The sequence below is a fragment of the Myxine glutinosa genome, chromosome 12, assembly GCF_964187855.1.
Source record: "Myxine glutinosa chromosome 12, kmMyxGlut1.1, whole genome shotgun sequence".
NCBI lineage: Eukaryota > Metazoa > Chordata > Myxini > Myxiniformes > Myxinidae > Myxine > Myxine glutinosa.
Window position 1 is genome coordinate 107320554 of NC_136272.1, and position 23454 is coordinate 107344007.

The window sequence follows — 23454 nt, forward strand, 5'->3', positions numbered from 1 at the left end:
TCACACCTGGTGCTTCCTGCACCCTCCTTCCTCCCAGGCTTCTTCATTCAATACAATGCACAATCACAATTATTCCTCATACGCTGCTCCATACACTTCCATGCTCAATACAACTCACAATCACCTCACACTTTTCACAATACACTTCTAACTCTCCAAACCATTGCCTCAGGCACCCAAATTCTCCCACGCTCATACACACATCTCTCCCCGAGCATTGCCTAGCAATTCCTCATTTGCTCAATATCAAGATTCTCACACACACGGCATCATCTGATCTACCTGGTGCCCTTCTAACTTGGTGCTCCCCGTCTTCCCTTTAAACTAAGCACATACCACGTCATTAACAACCAGCTAATCTACCTACGTCCCCGACTACCTGTACAATGTCGCTACTTACTCCTTATATCACCTATGGTCATTTTTCTAGATCCCTATACAATTATCCAAACCCTCCCTCGGCGAGCTTACACTGCCAAAACCCCATAGCTAGTGCTCATGTGCCCCGGGATGCGAGGGATGGTGGATTTACCATCCTTGCACATCGGGCATCTCCCACTATAAATTTTGCCCATCCAATTTCCTGCAAATCAAAATTTGCCAATCACTGCCAATCATTTTACCAATCATCAATTTGCCAATCATTACTGCCAATCCTATTCACTATTCCAAAATTTCGGATCCAAAACACTATCATCATCACAGTCCGCTATATCTGAGCCTCTCGGTACATCATTACCTCATTAAAACTTGGCTTCGCAAAGCCGAGCAATGAATTCGGGTAGTTTGGTCGCCTGCAGGTTGAGTCCGTCCGGCATTCGGTTCAAGGGAGGCGGCATGCTCGGCCCGAGATTCCACGCACCATCTCGGCGCGGAACCTTTCGGTCTCCGGCCCGATGGCTCGATCCCGCCCGGCCGGAACGCCGCAACCACATGGGGGTGCCGCTCCGGTCCCTCCTACCTGCCCTTGAACCGGACCGGTCGCTTTGCCCGGCAAAGCCCGGACTCGACCGTGCGGGGCGGGGCCAGGCCCGAATCGTGCATGACGCTTCGAAGAGAAGCGATGCAGCACCGATCCGCGCCAAGCCTCGCATCCAACAAAGCGCACCGCGCCCCGAGTGCTCGCGTCGGCTATCCGTCGCCCTAAACGCTGCCCGGTTTAACGTCGATGCTTCTCTCGCCTGCTCACACGCATACGCGACCCGTTTTACACTCACCAAGCCCGGCGTTCCAACGCCGCCCGTCCATTCCACACACTCCGTCCATTCCACCACCGTACTCCCTGTTACACACCACACCTCTCTTGCACCCTCTTGCGCACACTCGTTCGCACACTTCCTCAACACACCTCCTCGCGCCCATTCCTCGGTCACATCCTCTGTGACAACCATGGGTGTGCACTCTTCTGCACACCCAATCACGTGCTTCGGTGCGCCCTCCCGCACACCCGATCACGTGCTTCGGTGCGCCCTCCCGCACACGCGCCACCACCAACTCACTCTCCGTGTCACACTCCATACTCCATACACTCCGACGTGCATTCTCGCTCGCACTCGGTTCCACACTCGCGCTCCGATGTGCCCTCTCGCACTCGCGCCACCACCAACTCACTCTCTGTGTCACACTCCGTACACTCCGACGTGCATTCTCGCTCGCACTCGGTTTCACACTCGCGCTCCGATGTGCCCTCTCGCACCCGCGCCACCACCAACTCACTCTCTGTGTCACACTCTGTACACTCTGACGTGCATTCTCGCTCGCACTCGGTTTCACACTCGCGCTCCGATGTGCCCTCTCGCACTCGCGCCACCACCAGCTCACTCTCTGTGTCACACTCCGTACACTCCGACGTGCATTCTCGCTCGCACTCGGTTTCACACTCGCGCTTTGTAGCACGCTCATTCCCCGATGCACACTTTTTTCTCACACGAGTGCCATTCTTTCATACACCACGCACCACAGACCCTTCACCAACGCCCGGATGCTTTCTCGATCCCAAGCGCGTGAAAATTCTTTCTGCGCCAAACATCCTACTGCAAAATCTCCCCGCACAATATACAGCCCGACTCACCTGGGGGATTCTTCTTCCACCTCGCTCCAACACCTGCAAATCTTTATTGGGGTTATTAAGCACAGCATCATGATGTGAGCAGGGACTTTGCACATTATCCATCTCTCCCTGCCCCGAGTGCTTTCCTACATCTGCGGTCTCTACAAGCCCAATTTCCACTACTGCTTCGAATGATTCGGACTTAATTTCTTTTTCCTCGACGACCGCTGGCTTTATTAAAATTCCCTCTTCTACCTTGGCGGTCGCCGGCTTTTCCATACCCCGGGTCACGATCTCTATACCCGTCCAGTTACCTGTGCCTTGCTCCGACTCGCTCAACCTGCGCTCCTCGACCCGCGTTACCCCGTCGCGCACCCTTGGGACCTTCTCGCCCAACCCATACGCCGATTTTATGGTTACAAGTACTTGCGCCAAAAAGCTCTGCAGGTCCACAACCCCTACTTACGCAATGGGCGTGGCCCTCGTCACCACGTGCGAGGCGCCGCCATCTTGTGCGCCTGAAATCTCCGCTACCCAATGCGTATTGCGCTCCTCCCGCATTACTCCCACCTCTTTGTGGTCCTGGGCTGCTTCTAACACTTCTTCTTCTACCCCCACCGGCATCCGGTCGCCTTGATTATCCATGACACGATTTAATTTAGATCTTACTACAATTTCGGCCGCTCCAAATTTTGGCCAATTTTTTTTTGGGATGTTTTAAAAATTTGTTTCGGGTCCAAATCTCGCTCCTGACACCAATTGTTATGGAAACGGAGTACGGCGCTCCCCTTTAGCGGGGGGGGGGGGGTTAATCCCCCTTCTATTTGCACTGGCCGTCTCTGATCCTGAAGCTACCCCGCTCCCTTGTGGGGTGGGATTGCCCGAAGCGATTGGTCAAGGGATTCCCGTACGCCCCGGCAATCCCTCCACGAGGCAGGTGGGCAACTCCGCTCGAGACCGCGGACAAGATGGTATTTTGCCGAGCGGTTTTAGCAGCCCGCGGTTCGAACCATTAACAAATACTAAACCCGATTCATATGCGTCGGCCAAATCGTGCCACAGGTACTCAATGGGGGAAATCACAAAGACGATCGGACGAGCATGAAGAAGAAGACGAAGGTAGGAAATAACAGGATTTATTATTATTTAAACAAGACTAAAGGAAGAAAAGCAATCAAAGTAATATACAGAAAATGGAAGGAGCAGAAGGACACAGAGCAATTTCTAGCTTATATATACAGGCTAAACATATAGCCCAGACAACACAGACAGACAGACGACAGTCAGACTTACACGGGGATGATGACAGGAATGGCAGGAGGTTCGTTCATCTGGCGAGGTTCCGTGCCGACCCACGACTCTCTCTCTCTCTCTCGGTCGGTAACACTGGGATTCTCTTCTCCAGTACCTCGAACCCAGCTCAGCAGCACGCACAGCTTCTCGTACCAGCCTCTCGTACCAGCCCAGTAGCATGTACTTTCCTTGCGCGATTGTCGCACGCATATCTCTCAAGCCGGGGCGTGACACGCCCTCGGCCGTTTGGGTCCTGCCCCCGTGCTCTGTTTTGTGGCCTTATATGGCAATGCCACGGTCTTGTTACCTTATTTGGGTATGGAGCTGAACAGCCCCGCCCCCCGTGGCAAGCCACGGGCTTGTAGCCTTACTTGGGCATGGAGCTGAACAGCCACGCCCCCGTGGCGCACCATGGGCTTTTGGTGGCCTTATATGGCAATGCCACAGTCTTGTTACCTTATTTGGGTATGGAGCTGACAGCCCCGCCCCCGTGGCGCGCCATGGGCTTGTCTCTTCTCGGCGACCCCGCCCTTCTGGTCCAAACAGAGCACGGAGCACATATTCACCATGAAAGCGAACGCCGCTTCCAAACCAGGGCCAGTTGAGAGGGCACGCACCCCACGCTTGTCAAGCGGTTTTGCACAGAGAGGGAGAGTTTGGCTGGGAAATGCAATCCTTGAAGGGGACCTATCTTATTTCATTTGGTGCAATGCAGAGTCAACTAGTGGGAAACAGAGCCTTAAACGAATACACATAATAAAGAAATAACTATGGAGAGGTTCTATGGTTCTCTACGTGTGTGCGATGGTCTAACTAAAAGGACGACCTTTGATCTTTACACAAATTGATGGAGGTATTTACAAAGAATTACTCTTATTTACAGAGGGTGATATTTACAAACACAGGATTCTCAAATCCGCAACAATATATATATATATATATATATATATATATATATATATATATATATATATATATATATATATGTATATATATATCTATATTATAATAGCCGTAGATGATTCTGTCTGTCTGTCTGTCTATCTGTTGGGTGTCTGTCCGGGGTGTGGCTTACTCGGTTTGCAGAGTAGCTCCACCCATAGCTCCACCCATTCTGGGAGTGGCTATAAACAAATATCCACCATTTTATTAACTCGCATAGCTTTGAGTCCTGTTTTGTAGGCCCGTGGTGTCTTGCTCTCCCCCAGTTTTATTTCAAATCAAATTCGATAAATCATTTCATTTTTCACAGTCGCTAACATAGTTTTAGACTCGGTTGAAAAAAAACGGGAAGAAAATCCGATGAAAGTTGCCGTTTATAGAACGAAATGAATTCTCAAAGGCCTGTAACTTCAAGGCCATTGAGTCTCTCTCACGCCTTTATCTCCAATCTAACTCACCATATGATTTCATTTTTATCGATGGTTTTACTTTTAGACTCGGTGTCAGCAATAATTGAGAACAATCCACACACGCGGGAAAATGCAGAGATATATTTTTTAAAATCGCGTCATGGTGTTGTAACGTATTATTCTGACTTGTATTTGCATTGTTGTTGTGGTTTATTGGACGCGCTTATTCGTCAGACACGAGTGAATCATCACCGCGTCAATAAACGCGCTTTCCGCTTCCGGCACGATGGAGTCTGCTTGAGTTCGTTACATGGTGTCAGAAGTTCGTTGATATTCACGCCATAAGCCGCCATTCGTCTCCATAAATATGGCATCTCCGAACTTTGATCATCCCTCGATCGACTGGGAGAGTCTGGATCTCTACCAGGAGTTTTGCCGGTTCAGAAATCACGTCAGTTTTGTCTTGTCAGGGCCGCTCGCAGACATTACGAAGCCTCGTCAAGCAGGATGGCTCGGAACGTGGATCGGCGAACAAGGTCGTCAAATCTACCAAACTCTATCTTGGGAGGAAGGAGAGAAAGACGACCCGCAGGAAGTGCTGAACAAATTCCAGAACTATGTGCAGCCCAGAAAGAACAAAAGAGTTGCCAGACACCGACTGAAACAAAGGCGCCAGCGGAGTGGTGAGTCTTTTGATCATTTCATAAAAGATCTGAGGATAATTCTCATGGATTGCGATTACCAAGACCCAGACGACATAATCGTCGATTGCATCATTGATGGCAGCCATGATAAGAGGGTCCAAGAGAAATTACTCGATAGGGGTGAGGAGCTCTCACTAGCTAAAGCTATAGAAATTGGCCAACAGCTAGAGCTCTCGCAGAAACATATGAGAATAGTCCGAGATGAAGATGCTCTCATCTCAGCCCTCAGATCTGAAAACGAACGAACTCAGCACCAGACTCAACGTTGTAAGAGCAAGCCTGATAGGCATACACAAGCCACCGAGCTGTTCAAAGCTGAGAATCGGTTTCGGAATGACGGTCCCTGCAGCAAATGTGGCCAGTCAGTGCACAGGCAAGCCAAGTGTCCAGCAATTAATTCTAGCTGCTCCTACTGCAAGAAGCCTGGTCACTGGTTTGCGGCGTGTCGGAAGAGACTGCGCGACCTAAAGTCCCTTGATGAGGAGACCAGTCTAGATCATGTAGATCTTCCTCAAGAACTCGTCAAGGAATCTGAAATTTTAAGGATCTCCGCTCTACAACCAAGCATCAATATGGCTACTCATGACAAGTGGGCACAGACCGTCACGTTGCTGGGTCAGCCGACTCGGTTCCGGATTGACACGGGTGCAAGGTGCAACACACTAACACTCAACGACTACCAGTTAGTCCAGCACCTCGCAGGCGATCTACAATCGTCGCATAAAGTTCTTAAAACTTACAATGAATTAATTAACAAACAGCATCACATTCAGATCACGTGAATCAATCAATCAATCACTACTGATTTTCCAAAGATATAGTAGTGAAATGCTTCTGTTGCATGGACGATTGAGAGCATTTCCTTCTCAATCATAGCGTAGCGACACTCAGTATCGGTCATACTGCGTGATGTGAATGCTATAGGGTTGCCATTCTGGAGCAAACAGGCTCCTACAGCGTTTTGGCTGGCATCGGCTTGTATTTCAACTGGCTGACTTACATCGTAGTACTGAAGGACCGGGGCCGAAATACATGCTTGCTTCAGCTTCTTGAAGGACAGCTCCTGAGCTGACTGCCAGGAGAACTCCACGTCCGCCTTGCAGAGATCACGGAGAGGCTTGCTTGTGTCACTTAGGTTGGGAATAAACTTCCCTAAATACTGAACGAATCCAAGGAAACGCTTGACGCCTTGTTTGTCTGTTGGACGTGGCATTTTCTCAACTGCCTTCGTCTTGAATGGATCTGGTAGCACTCCTTCTGCAGTAAGCAGGTGGCCTACATAAGGGACTGAGGTTTGCCGGATGAGGCATTTTCGGAAGTTTAGTTGCAGGTTATAACTTGTAGCTCGTTGCATAACTCGCTTCAGTACACAGTCGTGGTGGGTGATGTCACGACCAGCAACTAAAATGTCATCCATTACCGCTGTTGCCCATTCTATCCCTTCTAGCATCTGGTCCATGATTCGCTGGAATATCTCCGGCGAGCACCGCAATCCATAAGGGAGACGCAGCCAGCGGTATCTCCCTACAGGTGTATTGAACGTGGTCAAGAATGAAGAAGGCTCGTCAAGGCGAATTTGCATGAACCCACTGCGGGCGTCAAGCACAGAAAATACTTTGGCTCCAGGGATTTGAGCTAAAACTTCCTGAACAGTTCTCATTGGGTAGTGCTCACGTTTTGTGCACTTGTTTAAGTCTTTGGGGTCTATACAGATGCGGACTTTGCCGTTGCGAAGAGCTACTACCATGGAACTCACCCACTCAGTCGGTCGTTCTACCTTCGCGATGTGACCTTCGGTGACCATCTCTTGTAGCTTGTCAACTATTTGCTCTCTCAATGCTGCAGGCTGTCTGCGAGGAGCGTGAACTACTCCCTGTGACCCTTCTACAAGCTTGATCCGATAAGTTCCGGGAAGAGTTCCAGTTGTCTTGGCAACTTCTGGAAACTCAGAGATTACTGCTTCCTGAGACACATTGACTAGAGGCTGAACAAGAGACAACTTATCGAGCTTGACAATGAGGCCTAGGGCTTCCGAGGTAGCGCCTGACATTACATTCTCCTGATCGAGGTCAATGACCTCAAAACTGGCTCTAACGGTCTTGTTTTTGTGAGAGAGAGGGAGTGTCACGGTACCGACAGGATGGATAGTATGGTTCGAGTATGTTTTAAGAACTTTATGCGACGATTGTAAGTCAGCCAGTTGAAATACAAGCCGATGCCAGCCAAAACGCTGTAGGAGCCTGTTTGCTCCAGAATGGCAACCCTATAGCATTCACATCACGCAGTATGACCGATACTGAGTGTCGCTACGCTATGATTGAGAAGGAAATGCTCTCAATCGTCCATGCAACAGAAGCATTTCACTACTATATCTTTGGAAAATCAGTAGTGGTATATAATGACCATAAACCCCTTGAGGAAATCTTCAAGAAGCCTCTCCTATCTTCTCCCATGCGTTTACAGCGTATGTTGCTCAAGCTTCAATGGTATGACTTGGAGGTTAACTACTGCCGTGGTTCTGAGATGGTGCTCCCCGACACATTGTCCCGTGCACCTCTACCGGACACCGACTCAGAAGCTGGGAAAGACCTTGAGCCTGTGAACATGTTCCAGTTCCTTGCGATCACGAGTGGGAAATACCTCGAAATCCAGGAAGCTACTCTGAGTCAAATGAGCCTTCTCTGCGGTGTCATTGCAAGTGGATGGCCTGACTCCCGAAAGGAAGTCCCAGCACAGGTCCGTCCGTACTTTGACTCCAGAACGCAATTGGCAGTCTCAGACAGTGTTGTCTACAAAGGCATGCGCCTTGTCATCCCGCCAAGCCTCAGACCCAGAATGCTGAGCTTGATTCATGAATCGCACCTCGGAGTGAACAAGTGTAAGCAGCGTGCTCGCGAGGTCATGTATTGGCCCTCAATGAACTCTGACATCGAAGAAACTGTACGGAATTGTTGCAAGTGTGCAGAGTATCAAAGCGCTCAGCAACGGGAGCCTCTCTTGCCGACTTACACGCCTGATCTTCCATTCATCGAAGTTGGAAGCGACGTTTTTGACTTCGAATCAAAGCAGTATTTGCTCACGGTCGATTATTACTCCAAGTTTGTGGAGGTGGATTGCCTCAAGGACATTACAGCTCGCTCTGTAATCGAAGCTCTCAAGCAGCAGTTTTGTCGACATGGTATTCCAGAGAAGCTGCGAAGCGATTCCGGAAGTCAGTACACGTCAGAGGGATTTTCTCAGTTTTGCAAAGAATATGGCATAACTCACGACATTGTGTCCCCCAAGCACCAACGTGCCAATGGAGAGGCAGAAAGAGCGATCCAGACAGTGAAAAGGCTCTGGAAGAAGTCAGCAGATAAGTACTTAGCCCTGCTAGACTACCGCACCACTCCACTTGAAGGAATAAACTTGTCCCCGGCTCAGCTCCTAATGGGAAGACGCCCCAGAAACACACTGCCTTGCAACCGCACTCTTCTCATGCCTGCGCGGTATGACCATCACCTTGTGAGATCACGCCTTGACACACAGAAGGAGAAACAAAAATACTATCATGACAAGCCATCTATGTCAGATTTGCCACCGCTCCAGCCGGGTGACAGTGTTAGGATGTTGCCAAACCCGGAGGCCAGGCATTGGATTCCGGCTGTAGTTGAGGCGCGCCACAACAGCCCCCGGTCATATTTGCTGAGGACCCCAAACAATGTGTACCGGCGTAACAGGCTCCATCTCCGCAGAGTGCCTCATTCAGCCAATGTTGGCCCGGTGGGAAGTCAGCCACTCTCTCGCTTTTACTCTTCCCAGGACATGAGGGACTTCCCTGATCCCACCACTCAACAGGACACCCCAGTGGGGAACTGCTGCAAGTCCCCAAGTCCAAGTGAGCAAGCATCTGAATCCCAAAGTCTCCCATCAGTGTCATCGCCTCGAGCCACTGCATCTCCCAGAAATACCAAGTTCATCACAAGGAGCGGCAGAGCGGTTAACCCTCCCAGACGTCTGGATCTTTAAATTTGAATCAATTGATTCACGTGATCTGAATGTGATGCTGTTTGTTAATTAATTCATTGTAAGTTTTACTTTATAGAGTTATTTGCTTTGCTGGTTTCCTTTAAAGTGGCTTCCTTGAAAGAAAGGAGGATGTAACGTATTATTCTGACTTGTATTTGCATTGTTGTTGTGGTTTATTGGACGCGCTTATTCGTCAGACACGAGTGAATCATCACCGCGTCAATAAACGCGCTTTCCGCTTCCGGCACGATGGAGTCTGCTTGAGTTCGTTACAGGTGTATCATACACCGCCCAACATGACACCGCCGGCAATGTGTCGATATATATTAAACATTCGCTTTTGCTTTTCCGTTATGATATATTACTATTTCGTTTGATGATAGTCGTCACAAAAACGTCAACAATGATGCCGACATATATTTCTTCGTTTTTATTTCATTCAACATATTAGCCGGAAGTAAAATATGTTTCAGGAAATTACCGAGAGATATTTCTTCGTTTTTTTTATTAGTTATGTGCGCATACACTTTAAATAGGTTTATTTGAAATCTTTAATTTTCCACAAACATTCCACACACGCGGGAAAATGCAGAGATATATTTTTTAAAATCGCGTCATGGTGTATCATACACCGCCCAACATGACACCGACGGCAATGTGTCGATATCTATTTTAAATTCGATATATCATTTCATTTTTCACAGTCGCTAACATAGTTTTAGACTCGGTTGAAAAAAAACGAGAAGAAAATCCGATGAAAGTTGCCGTTTATAGAACGAAATGAATTCTCAAATGCCTGTAACTTCAAGGCCATTGAGTCTCTCTCACGCCTTTATCTCCAATCTAACTCACCATATGATTTCATTTTTATCGATGGTTTTAGAGTCGGTGTCAGCAATAATTGAGAACATTCCACACACGCGGGAAAATGCAGATATATTTTTTAAAATCGCGTCATGGTGTATCATACACCGCCTAACATGACACCGACGGCAACGTGTCGATACATATTAAAAATTCGATATATCATTTCATTTTTCACAGTCGCTAACATAGTTTTCGACTCGGTTGAAAAAAAACGGGAAGGAAATCCAATGAAAGTTGCCGTTTATAGAACGAAATGAATTCTCAAACGCCTGTAACTTCAACTTCAAGGCCATTGAGTCTCTCTCACGCCTTTATCTCCAATCTAACTCACCATATGATTTCATTTTTATCGATGGTTTTGGACTCGGTGTCAGCAATAATTGAGAACATTCCACACACGCGGGAAAATGCAGAGATATATTTTTAAAAATCGCGTCATGGTGTATCATACACCGCCCAACATGACACCGACGGCAACGTGTCGATATATATTAAAAATTCGCTTTTGCTTTTCCGTTAAGATATATTACTTTTTCGTTTGATGACAGTCGTCACAAAAACGTCAACAATGATGCCGACATATATTTCTTCGTTTTTATTTAATTCAACATTATTAGCCGGAAGTAAAATATGTTTCAGGAAATTACCGAGAGATATTTCTTCGTTTTTTAAAATTAGTTATGTGCGAATACACTTTAAATAGGTTTATTTGAAATCTTTAATTTTCCACAATATAATTTACTTGCCATTTATCATTTGATGATTACGAGACAAATTCCTCTTGAGGATCGTGACAATTCATGCGCTGCGTGGAAACTTCTATTTCCAAAATGAATGAGACGATCGATGAAGAACGCAGACTTGAACAGGATGCAGCAAGAAAACGAATGAGACGGGCGAACGAGTCCATCGACGAACGTCAATGCAAACTTGCGGGGTCACCCGTGGGAATCCCACGGGCATGGATGTGTGTGACATTTCGACATATTGAGTTAGATGCTGCACATTCATTTTTACAAAATGGTTACTGGCAAGTCATCAGATCCAGAAATGGTGTAAAAACCACCGTTTAGAGGCCATTTTTCCCCGCAAAGCGGGGGTTGGCCTTTTCGGGGACCGTGGTAGTTGTTGTTTTTTTGTCCCCTTTTTGAAGCAATGTTTTACGGCCGGATGCCCTTCCTGACGCCAACCCTTTTTGCCGCCTTCAACGACAAACAGGGAATTACCAGTGAACTGGTACTCAATTAGCCGACCTCGGAAGGATGACAGGCTGAGTCAACCCCCCTGGCATTAATTCGGCGATCGACCGAGATTCGAACCCAGGATCCTAAGCCGGCACCCTAGCCGCTAGCCCAACACCAGAAATGGTGTCATGAACACAATTTATTTACGCACAAGCACAAAAGCAAGACGGGCCGATTTCCGATTCCGACGGGCGAGACGGGCCGATTTCCGATTCCGACGGGCCGATTTGGAGCAAGAAAAAGAACGAGACGGGAGAAAAAGGAGAGAAACGAGACGGGGAAAGCCGATTGGAGAGGCGAGTGAGGCGCGATTGGAGAGGAGTGTGAGGCGCGATTGGAGAGGAGTGTGAGGCACGATTGGAGAGGAGTGTGAGGCGTGATTGGAGAGGAGTGTGAGGCACGATTGGAGAGGAGTGATTGGAGGGGAGTGTGAGGCACGATTGGAGAGGAGTGTGAGGCACGATTGGAGAGGAGTGTGAGGCGCGATTGGAGAGGAGTGTGAGGCGCGATTGGAGAGGAGTGTGAGGCGCGATTGGAGAGGCGTGTGAAGGATTGCAGAGGAGAGGAGTGTGAGGGATTGGAGAGGTGAGGGATTGGAAAGGAGAGGGATGTGAGGGTTTGGAGAGGAGAGGAGTGCTAGGTGGAGAGAGGAGAGTGTCAGGTGGAGACAGGAGAGTGTCAGGTGGAGACAGGAGAGTGTCAGGTGGAGAGGAGTGAGGGGTCACATATTATGTGAAATAACTAAATTCACACCATTTCTGGATCTGATGACTTGCCAGTAACCATTTTGTAAAAATGAATGTGCAGCATATAACTCAATATGTCGAAATGTCACACACATCCATGCCCGTGGGATTCCCACGGGTGACCCCGCTAGTATATATATATATATATATTCTCAACGCATTGCTCGAACTCGAAGCCTCAAATCGCTGTATCAAGAGATTGTCCAATGGATCATGAAGGGGCTGAACGAGGCCTAAAGGCATCAAGCAGGTGTGAAGCAAAGGGAAGTTTTCCGAATCTGATGTCATTTCGAGACATGACAGCTTTTTCAATAATAGTGCATTAATATGGCGATGAAACTAAAAACACATCACAGGAAAGATTTTTAGTGAATCTTTTCGAAACTTTAAATATTTTAAAATTTATTTTACTACTAACGCCTCGACGCCACCCGATTTTTGCCACGCAATAAAAACATTATTATGTGAATGGGAACTTTTTTTTTCTTTTTTTTGTATACAAGATCGAGGCTCCTGTAAGAGCTAACATTAATGACAAAAAAAACAAACAGACACATAAAACATATAATAAAGGGAGCGGGAGACAAGATGGGGAGAGAGGGGAACTTTACAATAATCTTGCTCGTTATTACCTGTCTGGTTGTTTTCACCCCTCGCTGTTTGATTGTTTGTTTGTTTGTGAAGAAGATATCTCAAAGTTGTTGACAGATTTGGACGAAATTTTGCGGAGAGGTTGGGTATGTGACAAGGACGAAATGATTAGATTTTGGTGAAGATCCGGAGTCGGATCCGGCTACTAGAAAATTTTAAAGTGATTCTTCACCATTGGGAGATTGGGCCAAAACGATACGCAGCAGGATATCTCAAAAAGTTATGGATGGATTTGAACTAATATAAACTGCAACACTCCACCGACCTGGGCTTTATGGCAGAGTGGCCAGACGGAATCCTCTTCTCAGTGAAAGACACATGAAACCGCTTGGAGTTTGCAAAAAAGCACCTAACGGACTCTCAGACTGTGAGAAACACGATTCTGTGGTCTGATGAAACCAAGATTGAACTGTTTGGCTTCCGTCTGGCCACTCTGCCATAAAGCCCAGATCGGTGGAGTGTTGCAGTGATGGTTGTCCTTCTGGAAGTTTCTCCCATCTCCACACAGGATCTCTGGAGCTCAGCCAGAGTGACCATCGGGTTCTTGGTCACCTCTCTTACCAAGGCCCTTCTCCCCCGATTGCTCAGTTTGGCCGGGCAGCCAGCTCTAGGAAGAGTCCTGGTTGTTCCAAACTTCTTCCATTTAAGAATCAAGGAGGCCACTGTGCTCTTGGGAACCTTCAATGCAGCAGAGATTTTTTTGTAGGCTTCCCCAGATCTGGGCCTCGACACAATCCTGTCTCTGAGCTCTGCAGACAATTCCTTCGATCTCATGGCTTGGTTTTTGCTCTGATATGCATTGTCAGCTGTGAGACCTTATATAGACAGGTGTGTGCCTTTCCAAATCATGTCCAATCAATTGAATTTACCACAGGTGGGCTCTAATCAAGGTGTAGAAACATCTCAAAGAAAATCAAGAGAAATGGGAGGCACCTGAGCTAAATTTCAAGTATCATAGCAAAGGGTATGAATACTTATGATGTGATATTTCAGTTTTTTCTTTTTAATAAATTTGCAAAACTTTCTAAAATCCTGTTTTCTCTTTGTCATTATGGGGTATTGAGTGTAGATTGATGAGGGAAAAATGAATTTAAACGATTTCAGCATAAGGCTGCAACATAACAAAATGTGAAAAAGTGAAGGGGTCTGAATACTTTCTGAATGCACTGTATATTATAAAAGGAGCTGTCTGTCTGTCTGTTTGTTTGTCGTGTTATGACTTGAGAACGGATTAACGGATTTCAATAAATCCGACTGCGGTGGGTTCGGGTAACACCCGGGAGTGTTTGTGATTCAATTTTTTTTATGGGTACATGGTGGACACACGTGTCAAAACTGCAAATGCCAACACATGACGTTGGTTATCCCTGCACGGAGAGCAGGATCTCCCAGGAATCCTTTTTTCTTTTCTTCCCCCATAGATTAGCCATTGCAGCAAAGATTGTTTTTCCGTCAGCGAAGCGACGGGTCTTATATTCTAGTACTACTGTATATGAAAGGAGCCTTTTCCTGTGCCCCTGGCATTTTCCCCAAGAATTACTACCGCAGTCGAAATTTTTCCATGTCCAACTTTTTGGGGATCACCCCCATGAGGCAACCAAAAATAGGACCACGGGTCCTGAAGCTCACCTGGATCAGGAGCAACAGTGACTCAAACCCCCCACAGATACCCTCAGCCCCTGATAATTTAAATGCGGTGAACAAACATCCTCATTATGTGTGATGATGGTTGTGATCAAGGTTTCATTTAAATCGTGTGTGTAGTTTTGGAGAAGAAAGCAAATACCTATTTTGGGGGTCAACCCCCTCCAACCCCCTTCCCCGTAACCCCCATAATGTGCTCAGATTTTGATGTGGTGAATACATCTTCGTTTGACATCAGATATGAAGCTTGCATCTAAGTTTTATCTCAAAATAGTTTGTGTAGTTTTGGAGAAGAAAGCAAATACCTATTTTGGGGGGGTCAAACCCGATCCCCCTCCCCATGATCTGTCTGTGGGGGGTTTGAGTCTCCCCTTAATGTGCACAGATTTTGATGCAGTCAATACAGCTTCGTTAGGCTTCAGATATGAAGCTTATGGCTAAGTTTCATCAAAATCGTATATGTAGTTTTGGAGAAGAGAGCAAATACCTATTTTGGGGGGTCAACCCAGATCACCCGCACCAACCCAGTAGACCCCTTCAATGTGCCAAACCTTACAGCTCGTACACGTGAATGTTTGCTTTTGGAACCGGAGCTTACACTGCAGAAAGCCCTTGTAATGGCGGGACAAATCGAATCAGCCATGGCGGAAGCAAAAGCGATTACATACGCCACATCAACGTCCTTTCAGGATGTAAATACAATACCTGCACGTACTGGAGCAGAGCAATACAGACGCGACCCCATACACAGGGACACATCAAATGAACCTGCAAGGCCAAAATTTTCACAGGCTCGACAGGTACACCAAGAGGTCCACCAAGGTCCCACCTTTGCATCCAGCTCCTCTCCCTAATGCAGCATGGGAAAAGCTTGCCATCGATATTGTGGGATGTGGGACCACTTGATAACAGGCAAATGGAATGTCGCTATACCATTACCTTAATTGATTACTTCAGCAAATGGTCAGAAGTAGCCTTTACGTCCCAAGTAACATCTGCTACAGTTATCAAGTTCCTGACTACAGTATTCAGTCGCGAAGGAAACCTGCAGGAACTTAACTCTGACAATGGATCTCAGTTTGTTTCAACTGACTTTGAAAAATTCCTGCAGGAAAGAAACATCAAGCACTGCCGTAGTTTTATCTATTACCCACAAGCCAATGGGGGAGATAGAACGCTTCAACAGAGTGCTTAAGGACTGTTTACACACTGCAAACCTTGAAGGGAAGCCCTGGAAATCATTCGTACTCAACTTTTTGCAAACGTATCGAGCTACAAGACGTGCAACAACTGATCAGACTTCTGCTGAACTTCTACATGGACGTACATTGCACATCAAGTTGCACCTTGGGGACCGTCAAATCAGCGTACCTGCTGGATGTGAGATGTTGCGTTCAACAGAAACAAGAGAAGTCTCAACGATACACAGACTAGTGCCAGGAAGCAAAAGCTTCCACCTTTCAATGTGGTTCTTTTGTTCGAGTTCGGAAACCTGGATTTCACAAGAAAGGACAAACCAAGTTTACCCAACCTCTCAAGGTCATTGAAAAGAGAGGTCCTGCTACCTACAGACTCTCTGATGGGAAAGTGTGGGATGCAATTAATCTCGCACCTGCAATTCAGACCCCAAATGGACCTTCGTTCGGCATCAGATATGAAGCTTGTGGCCAAGTTTCACCAACATTGTGTGTGTAGTTTTGGAGAAGAGCAAATGCCTATTTTGGGTGGTTCAAACCCCTCTCCCTCGTAAACCCCTTTAATGAGTGCAGATTTTGTTGCAGCCAATACACCTTCTTTCGGCATCGGATATGAAGCTTGTGGCCAAGTTTCATCCAAATCATGTGTGTAATTTCGGAGAAGACAGCAAGTACAGTTTTGCCCAATAATATTGGCACCCTTGCACTTTTTTCAAATAACTCACAATTTTCTTTAAAAATAAGTTGAAATTGACAAAAGTATTTGGTCTCCACAATTCTTTCTTTCACTTTTAATATTACAGAACCTTTGTTTTTGATTCAGAACTTAATATGTCCTTGTAAATCAGAAAATAAAAGGAAATGGCATTGAATAAATTATAGACACCCGAGACTTAATATTTGGTATCACAGCCTTTGGACAAAATAACTGTAGTCAAGCGCTTCCTAAAGCCATGAATGAGCTTCCTACACCTCTCTACCGGCAGTTTGGCCCACTCTTCTTGTGAAAACTGCTCCAGTTCTCCCAGATTTGAAGGGTGCCTTCGCCCAACTGATGTTTTCAGATCTCCCCACAAGTGTTCAATGGGATTTAGATATAAATTCATTGCTCACCACTTCAGAGTAGTCTAGCGTTTCGTCTTGAACCATTCCTGGGTGCTTTTTGAAGTGTGTCTGGGGTCATTGTCCTGTTGCAAGACCCATGACCTTCGACGGAGACCCAGCTTTCTGACACTGGGTTGAACATTGCGCTCCAAAATGCCTTGGTAATCTCCTGATTTCATGATGCCATGCACACATTCAAGGCACCCAGTGCCAGAAGCCGCACAGCAACCCTAAAACATCACTGAACCTGCTCCATGTTTGACTGTAGGGAAGGTGTTCTTTTCTTTGAAGGCTTCATTTTGTTTTCTGTAAACATGGAGATGATGTGCTTCACACAAAAGCTCTAATTTGGACTCATCTGTCCACAGGACATTCTCCCAGAAGGATTTTGGCTTGTTTAGATGTGTTTTGGCAAACTCCAGTCTTATGTCTCTTATGGGCTTTCATATGCCTCTCTCTCAGCAGTGGGGCCAGCCTGGATCTCCTACCCTTTCATTGAGTTGGCAACAGATGGTGAGTTGAAACTGTCATACCTTGTATCTGAAGGTCAGCTTGAATCTGTTTGGCAGTTGATCGAGGTGCTTTCTCCACCATTCAAACAATCATTCGCTGCAATCTGCGATCAGGTTTTCTCTTGTCGCCACGTCCAGGGAGGTTGGCTACAGTGCCATGGGCCTTAAACTTCCTGATAACATTGCGTATGGTGGACACAGGAACATCAAGGTTTCTGGAGATGGACTTGTAGCCTTGGCATTGTCCATGCTTGGCGACAATCTTGTGTCTGACCTCCTCACACAATTCTCTGGTTTTCTTTCTTTTCTCCATGCTCATTGATGACACACAGTGACACAAAACAGCAGAAAGACTCCTTTTCTCTATTCAAACTGGTTGAATGAGTGATTTTTATATTGCAGGCACCTGCAACTCACCACAGGTGAGTTCAATTCCAAAGTAAAGGACAATCAACTGCTTGAAATCTAATTATTTCTAACAACTTTTAAAAGGTGCCAATGATATTGTCCGGGCCATTTTAGGAATTTTGTGTGGAATAAGCTAAGATTTAGTAATTTTTCCAGCTTTTTTGTTTTGTTTCACTGCAAACCAAAAGAATACATATGTGGATACTGTGGAAATGTAACTCAGTGTAACTTATTAATTGGCACTGGTAACTTATTAATTAACCTGGTAACAAAGCAGATACATTTTACATGCAAACTCTGTTAAAGACGAGTTTGTAAATGAGTGTCAGAATGTGTATGAACATGGTAATCTCTTGAAACACCTGGTCAAGGCCCCAGGCTAGAGCACCCCCCCCTGCTGTGTAAATGGAAATCACAGCAGGAGGGGAGCGAGCTGATACCAGGACTTGGTACAGGCATGACCTCGGGGCATTAGCGGAGAGGAGATTAAGTCCAGTTTGGCGATATAAACGAGAGCAAACGTTGAGTAAAGTAGACTTGTCCTCAGAAGCCCTGCCCGACGGAACGATGGAATGAACGAGTACGGCGCTGCGGAAGAACATCAGCCGAACGAAAAGGACCATGGAAAAGAGTTAATCTCAGCCATTGAATAATGCGGTATTATTTGGTAAATGGAATGAAGTGAATAATAAACCAGACCTTTTGTAAACCTGTGTCCGGTCATTGGAGTCCTGTGAGTCATACACAAAATTCTTCTACAATCTGGAGGCACCGCTGAGATCAATTGTACAAGCAAGTAAAAGGTGAGTGTGTCTTGTTTTGTCCAATATGATTTACGAACTTGGAAGTTATGTGTACATACATGGGGGAGCAGGTGGTCTGGGGCGTCTTTGCGCACCGATGCCGCGATATAGGTGGCGTGAGCCATCACGAATGGGATTTCGATAAACGACTGTAGCAATTTATTCGTTTTTTTTTCTAAATGATTTCTGTAAATACGTATTTTTGCGCTGGTTATTAAAGGGCCTTACTGTGACCTGGAAGCAAACGGAGCAAGTGTGCACCTTGCGACCACTTGCTTCCAGGACGTGTAAGGCCGGTACACTCGTTTACCCACCCGCACACGACACGTATAAAGTACTTCTTTTTTGCACTTGTTCAAAGCACTCGGCGAGCGACAGGGAACCGGGAAAGAGAATTATATTTATATATATATATTTTACCTCATTCCAATTAATGGTATTGCGACAAAAAGGCTTATATCTTTGGAAACGACTGGTCGGATTTAGACAAATTAAACCTCGTTCGATCAACAAATAAATTCATGACAGACAACCCCCCCTCATGCCGGTCCAGAATTATGATGAAAGATGGCGATGGGAAAAAAAATTGCATCAAATTTTGTCCAGGTCCATCACTACACGACGAAATGATTGGATTTTGGTTCAGGTCCGAATCCAGATCCGGCCTATCAGTGGGATACAAAACATAAACTGGTCACCAAGGCGGAGATATAATAATAATAATAATTCTGTATTATTTAGTTAACCAGTTTGTGTGAAACCTCAACCTAAATATAAAAATTGATCTGCTTGATGTTAGTTTAAGGGCTGTTCCAAATTTATCCTGATTATGAGAGATAATTACAGGAAATGTGTACTGTTCTTGTTTGGAGATTATAAGACAAAAACAGCAGAGTGGGAATCGGCAGACAATGGAACAGCTAGCGACGAGTGTTTTGTGAGTAGCAACCACTCTCTGGTCGAGGCTCATAGAAAAAATTGATACTTATTGATTTGGCACGCTTACAATAGATATTAATGGCGAGGGTTCTGTCGCCGTTCGCTTCGGCGTTGCGAATGGACCAAAACATTTCATGGACCAAACCATTGCATGTAAATAGGAGGGGGGTTCTGTGGTCGTTCGTTTTGGCTTTGCGAATGGACCAAACCATTCCATGTAAATAGGAGGGGGGTTCTGTGGTCGTTCGTTTTGGCTTTGCGAATGGACCAAACCATTGCATGTAAATAGGAGGGGGGTTCTGTGGTCGTTACTGCCACGTGGTTTCAAAGTTTTTGTTGTTGCTTGCACGCATGTTTTTTTTGCAAGCACGTACGGGCAAGCACGTACGTGCGGGCACGCCCTAGTATATATAAATAGAGGTAATATTGAGTTACGGAATTAATTACTTTCAACAATGCAAAGGGTGACAAGATATGAGATTTAATGGGATAAATATAAAAGATATTTGTTTTTGCCAAGAAAAAAAAAAGAAAAAGAAAAAAAAAAAAAGAAAAAAAAAGAAAAAGTAACCATTAGCTGAGGAGTCACAGAGGCCAAACTTTAACCTTTGACAGCAGACAAATTGTGTTCTGACAGCAAAAGACTTCCAAATAAAATATGGCAGAATAGTTGTTGATAGTTTAGGCACATATCAGAATGCTTGTTGATTTAAAATTTCAAAGTCAAATTTTTACACCTTCAAGTACTGATGAAATCTCCATTTTTCACATGTAGTTTTGTGGAAAAACGGATGAAGGTGAATAATTTAGGATTATTAAAAAAAAAATTTTGATGGGTCTAACTGTGGAAAGTGTTATTAAATCATAGGTAGAGGTAACAAGGAAACTAGGTGTTACTAGGAAACGAAAGTATTCAGGTGTTACCAGGAAATAAAAGTAGACAGACAAGCAAAATGAGTATAAAGACGTTGACCAACCAAGATGTTGCATATCTTTGTTGAAGTTCTGACGTTGTTTATTTCAATTATGGTCGGAATTATTGGGATTGCTATTAAATGAGAATTTTAATAGGATTTAATGGGATTTTAATGGGATAAATTGGGAACATTTAAATGTTGGGTTTTGCTAACGTTTCCACAACGTCGCCACAACGTTTCACTTTCGTTGTTGCAACGTTTTGCTCCAACGTTTTGTGAACATTTAAATGTTGGGTTTTGCTAACGTTTCCACAACGTCGCCACAACGTTTCACTTTCGTTGTTGCAACGTTTTGCTCCAACGTTTTGTGAACATTTAAATGTTGGGTTTTGCTGACGTTTCCACAACGTCGCCACAACGTTTCACTTTCGTTGTTGCAACGTTTTGCTCCAACGTTTTGTGAACATTTAAATGTTGGGTTTTGCTAACGTTTCCACAACGTCACCACAACGTTTCACTTTCGTTGTTGCAACGTTTTGCTCCAACGTTTTGTGAACATTTAAATGTTGGGTTTTGCTGACGTTTCCACAACGTCGCCACAACGTTTCACTTTCGTTGTTGCAACGTTTTGCTCCAACGTTTTGTGAACATTTAAATGTTGGGTTTTGCTAACGTTTCCACAACGTCGCCACAACGTTTCACTTTCGTTGTTGCAACGTTTTGCTCCAACGTTTTGTGAACATTTAAATGTTGGGTTTTGCTGACGTTTCCACAACGTCGCCACAACGTTTCACTTTCGTTGTTGCAACGTTTTGCTCCAACGTTTTGTGAACATTTAAATGTTGGGTTTTGCTAACGTTTCCACAACGTCGCCACAACGTTTCACTTTCGTTGTTGCAACGTTTTGCTCCAACGTTTTGTGAACATTTAAATGTTGGGTTTTGCTAACGTTTCCACAACGTCGCCACAACGTTTCACTTTCGTTGTTGCAACGTTTTGCTCCAACGTTTTGTGAACATTTAAATGTTGGGTTTTGCTGACGTTTCCACAACGTCGCCACAACGTTTCACTTTCGTTGTTGCAACGTTTTGCTCCAACGTTTTGTGAACATTTAAATGTTGGGTTTTGCTGACGTTTCCACAACGTCGCCACAACGTTTCACTTTCGTTGTTGCAACGTTTTGCTCCAACGTTTTGTGAACATTTAAATGTTGGGTTTTGCTGACGTTTCCACAACGTCGCTACAACGTTTTACTTTCGTTGTTGCAACGTTTTGCTCCAACGTTTTGGGGACACTCAAAATGTTAAGTGAATCGGATAAGAATTCAGGAATTATTTCATTATTAGCGATTAATGAAGTACTTATTTAATTAATTACATTGCTTATTAAATTACAGTAATTACATTACAGTAATTACCTGAGGTAATTACAGTAATTACAGTTCCGGTAATTACAGTAATTACAGTAATCATTACAGTAATTGCAGTAATCTTATTACAGTAATTACATTACATTAACTCAGGCACCTTTTGAGTAAGGAAGCTGATATTTGGACATGACACTGACCGAGTGATATGGCTGTCAAGGAAAATTTTGATTTATTGATTAATCATTTAATAAATTAACTCGTTGATTTATAAATGACTTATTTAATTAAAAGTCCTCAGAGACACATCTTCGGATGAAATACTTGCAGATTGGTTATGCTATGAGCCAATTGATTAAGGAAAATATTTTGTGATGGCCATATTGGCAATTTCATGGCCATATTCGTGGCAACTCAGTTAGTGCCACTGCACCTTTAAAATGCATCCCTGCGTTCATTTTTCGATCGATTGAGTTGAAATTTTGAACAATCGGATCTGGACTGTCGTTGTTAACGACTCTAGCACGCACTCGTCCAATCAGGATGGAGCGGTATGGTCCCCGGATCATCACTGCCCGCAGTTTTAATTAATTTTACTTTTTCTCTTGGTCATATAATTTTGAAGACATGCGTGTCATGATAGAGGAAATGTTTGTTCTGTTGAACGGAATAAATGTTGTTTATTTGTGTGGGAGTGTATTTTTGTGTATTTTGGATATATTTTTCACGACTAATTCCAGTTAACATCCTGCACAATTTGCTCGTTTGCTGGCCGAGTCGAAATTGCGTTGAGTTTCTATGGCATGCGCCATTAAAAGCGCTGTGTAATGGTTGAGCTCCCTTTATTTCGTTTTGGTCATGCGGATGAGCAAACAAAGTGACAAATGCTGCGACTGGAGCAGTAAAAGCGATGTTTTTTAAATGGAAACGATTTAATGAGGAATTAAAAGTGGGAGGGGGCAACACCACGCATACCTCTTTTAAGGTGTGTATAAACCCTGGAATAAACGTGGGAGGGGGCAACACCACGCATACCTCTTTTAAGGTGTGTATAAACCCTGGAATATTTCAGCAATCAATACAATGCTGAAACTATGTAAGTAATTTAATGAGTAATTTAATGAGTAATTTAATAAGTAATTTAATGAGTAATTTAATGAGTAATTTAATGAGTAATTTAATGAGTAATTTAATGAGTAATTTAATAAGTAATTTAATGAGGAATTTAATGAGGAATTAAAAGTGGGAGGGGGCAACACCACGCATACCTCTTTTAAGGTGTGTATAAACCCTGGAATAAACGTGGGAGGGGGCAACACCACGCATACCTCTTTTGAGGTGTGTATAAACCCTGGAATATTTCAGCAATCAATACGATGCTGAAATGATGTAATTTATTGTGTAATATGGTCGACCTTGGGTTTGTTTGGGTTTGTTGTTTATTTTTGTGGGTGTCTATTTTTGAGTATTTTGGATATATTTTCACGACTAATTCCAGTTAACATCCTGCAAAATTTGCTCGTTTTCTGGCCGAGTCGAAATTGCGTTGAGTTTCTATGGCATGCGCCATTAAAAGCGCTGTGTAATGGTTGAGCTCCCTTTATTTCGTTTTGGTCATGCGGACGAGCAGACAAAATGACGAATGCTGCG

At 44.8% G+C, this 23454-nt stretch overlaps 1 long non-coding RNA gene across 1 annotated transcript; it reads left to right on the forward strand.

Annotated features, from left to right (window-relative positions):
* The first annotated feature begins 4985 nt into the window (after positions 1 to 4985).
* Positions 4986 to 9654, forward strand: LOC144888446 (uncharacterized). The gene is made up of 2 exons (XR_013621020.1): positions 4986 to 5378; positions 9201 to 9654. It is a non-coding gene; the product is annotated as an uncharacterized LOC144888446 (long non-coding RNA).
* Positions 9655 to 23454: the final 13800 nt, after the last annotated feature.